Source organism: Schistocerca americana, unplaced genomic scaffold (genome assembly GCF_021461395.2).
Source record: "Schistocerca americana isolate TAMUIC-IGC-003095 unplaced genomic scaffold, iqSchAmer2.1 HiC_scaffold_15, whole genome shotgun sequence".
Lineage (NCBI taxonomy): Eukaryota > Metazoa > Arthropoda > Insecta > Orthoptera > Acrididae > Schistocerca > Schistocerca americana.
In genome coordinates, this window is record NW_025725583.1 from 159,929 (window position 1) to 163,777 (window position 3,849).

Below are 3,849 nucleotides of genomic sequence, written 5' to 3' on the forward strand. Positions count from 1 at the left end.
CTTCCAGACTGAAGCGCCTAGAACCGCTCGGCCAATCCGGCCGGCGACTCAATTTTAATTAGTTATAAGTCATAAACTTAGCCTACGTTCTGACAAGACTAAGAGAACTTAATCTCAGTATACAATTATGTTCGCACTCATTTACAGAAGCACAGTGGTAATTTTACTGCATATGATTTTTTCTCAGTTGATTTATTCTACATTTACTTACATTGCTTTTCACTTTCGTACAAACTGTAAGACCACTTTCTTCCTTTATGTGTATTCCAGGATCTGTTGATTGGAATAAACATGACTAGAGAAAATGATATTAGCGACAAATTTAACATCAAAATTGGATATCACGTTGTCCATCAAGTGAAGGAATTCTGCTACCATGGAAGCAAAATAACGCATGATCGACATAACAAGGAGGAGGTAAAATGAAGATTGGTGCGAGCAAAGTAGCAAACATAGGACTCAATGTAAGAAAGAAATTTCTGCGAATGTGGAGCTGAAGCACAGCATTGTACGGAAGTGAATCATGGACTATGGGAAAACTGGAAAAGAAGAGATTGGAAGTGTCCGGGATGTGGCGTTGCGTAAGGCTGTCGCAAATTGATTCTGCCAATAGCATAAGGAAAGAGAAAATTTTCCGCACATTCGACACAGAAATGTATTTGTGGATAACGTTGATCAGAAAAAAGTACAGGATGGTAAGACAAGTTTTCAGTCATCAGAGAATATCTTCCACAATACTAAAGGGACATACAGAGGAGAAATATTGCAGGGGAAGAGACAGACTAGACTATGTAGAAAATATAATTGAAGGCGTTGAGTGTAAGTGCTACTCCGCGATGAATGCACAAGCACAGGATAGGAAATTATGGTGGGCTGCGTCAAACCAGTCAGAAGACTAATGGAAAAAATATACCCCAGATGCACAAATAGCTATGCAGTGGGCATTGGTCCAAATCACGCTGCTGAGTGCGCGGTACATGGTCTCATCGTATTCGTAGTCTGACAAGTAACCGTGTCTTGAAACTGCTCTTAATAGCTGTTGTCCCAGAAAATCCTGTTCCATCCCACTTGGAAGGTTCTCTGAAACGCTGTCGAAATGCAAATATCTATGCTGACACGTTCCGGTGACGTTATTGGTGACAAGATAATAAAAGTATTCGCATGGCTACAGTCTTGCTGGTTTGGAAGTCTCTCGTATCCTGTTCCTCAAGATAAATGTTGGTAGTGTAGAAGGTGTCCCGCCATCAGAGAGTCGATCTTTCACAGCTTTTTGCTGTGTCACTGAAGCACTATAAATTTCTAAAGTGGAACAATTCACTGGTGGCTGCTACGCGAACAGTGCTATTGTCCCATTCATCTCGGGATACAACGCCACAAACGTAAGAAGTTAATTCCGCGTTCGAAGTGACAAGCACTTGAAGTATTGCAGTTGTATAGCCACTCTATGGAAGGTGGTAAAATATCGTTGGCCCGTATTTAATGTTTGAGTAACGTGATACCCATGAAAGTGATACTAAAATGTCTGAGTTTGCAAGACTTGGTGAAAGAAAATTTCGTGTAATGAAAGCATTCGAACAGTAGTGAAAAGGGCTCAATCACTCGGCCGGTCGCAGGTTCGAATCCTGCCTCGGGCATGGATGTTTGTGTTGTCCTTAGGTTAGTTAGGTTTAAGAAGTTCTAAGTTCTAGGGGACTGATGACCTCAGAAGTTAAGTCCTATAGTGCTCAGAGCCATTTGAACCAATCACTCGGCGGATATGTTTTGCTCGTGTAGCCTGACACAAATAGGCCGTTACCGCCTGTGTACGAAGATCGACGCTAAGTGGATTGCTGAAAACACAGTAGACAACAAAAGTTACGACTGCGAGTAACGTGAGCTCATTTCAGTAACGACCAACAAAGCCATAATCGTCTTAAATATCAACACACGCAATCCGAGTTCCAAAATCAAAGTTCTGGTCCACAAAAGCAAGGTAACAGTCGTATTCAGCTATCGGTGTAACACAGGTGTCTACGGCGGGTTACTAACTGTCGATCCAGCTGCCGGTCCTCGTATTTATTCCCTGTAGCTGAACAACGGCTCTCCCCATGTGAGATGTCTGCAGTTGCCGCCACTCTTTCAGTCAGTTTCCATATCGCTGGACTGGCGGGATGGTGAATATGTGCTACGCCGATCTAATCTTTACGTTCTCCTCACTCGCACCGATAACATCCAGAGGCGTCTGTCTCCTTGAAGCAGGCGCAGATCCATGGTTCGATTAATCGGAAGAGGGACGGAGCGTGCAAGGTTTGCTACGGTCTTCCCATCCCCCACGTATAACTTGCCATTGCTACCAATTTTAATGTGCCACAGAAGCGTATATATGTTTAATAATAGTAAGAATAAGATTTATATAAATGTTTTATTATAACAATAATAATCAATTAATTCATTATTATAAAATGTATAAAATATTAAAATATAATAATTATATGTTTACTTTTGAGCCTACAACACAGCTTTAGCATAATATCCATGAAACTTCAATGAAAAGATATCGAGTATTTCAGTAGCAGTCGTCCCAAAATTTGAGAAGTGCATGTCTCATGCACCCGATTTAATAGCTCAGCATTACCAGTATTCCATTTAGCACTATGATTATGAACACAGATGTGTAGACCATGACTATGAGAGCACCTGCTGTTTATATCAATCGTTTCCGACCACATTTCTGTTATTATTTCTCCTCAGTGAAGGGCCTTCCCTTTCCTATGTTGCCTTAATCAACTATCTGTGATTTTCCGATTCTTCCTGTGACTATTTATTTATGTATTAGGGGCGATCAAAAAGTTTCCATTTGAGCGCGTTACTGCAGCGTATTTGCAGCAACGTAGCGCGACTCCGACGCTGGTATTTAAGCACCGACGTGTAGGTCAGGGATTAGTGCGACATTCGTATCTTTCTGACGTAAACGTAAACTACGTCCACAGGTCCTGGTAGACCCAGCAGTACCGGCTGGCCACCGTGTCATCCTCAGCCTACAGGCGTCACCGGATGCGTATATGGAGGGGCAAGTGGTCAGCACACCGCTCTCCCGGTCGTATGTCAGCTTTCAGACCGGAGCCGCCACTTCTGAATCAAGTAACTCCTCAGTTTGCCTCACAAGGGAGGAATTCACCCTGTTTGCCAACAGCGCTCGGCAGGCCAGATGGTCACCCATCCAAGTGCTAGCCCAGCCCGACAGCGCTTAACCTCGGTGATCTGACGGGAACCGGTATTACCTCTGCGGCAAGACCGTTGGCATCTTTCTGACGTGAGTCCAGTAAATGCAGAAAAGTGAGCTATGGCACCGTTATTAACAAATTACCAAATGCATCCAAACACGACCAACGTCTTGTTATTCTTCTACTGGCTGCCGAAGGACAAACAAATGGTTCAATGGCTCTGAGCACTATGGGACTTAACATCAGAGGTCATCAGTCCCCTAGAACTTAGGACCACTTAAACCTAACTAACCTAAGGACAACACACACATCCATGCCCGAGGCAAGATTCGAACCTGCGACCGTAGCAGTCGCGCGGTTCCGGACTGAAGCGCCTAGAACCGCTCGGCCACCGCTGCCGGCGAAAGACAAACACCGATATACATCAATCGGAGAGTGAAGAATGTTTATGGAGCAGCATGTCTATCGAGAACCACCGTTTTGAACTGGTGTGCCAGGTTCCGTGTTGGTCGCAACTCGACTGGAAGGTGAGCCTCATCCATTAGGGATAACAACAAGCAGGCGTTGATGATGCGATTATGTCCTATAGTTTTGACCTCTCTCCGTGCGATTATCACGCCATTGGTCCCTTAAAAAGGCCTTGAAC

General features: G+C 44.0%; 1 pseudogene; it reads right to left on the reverse strand.

Annotated features, from left to right (window-relative positions):
• Positions 1–3,163: 3,163 nt before the first annotated feature.
• On the reverse strand, positions 3,164–3,281 carry LOC124569480 (annotated as a pseudogene).
• Between the last annotated feature and the right edge of the window lie 568 nt (positions 3,282–3,849).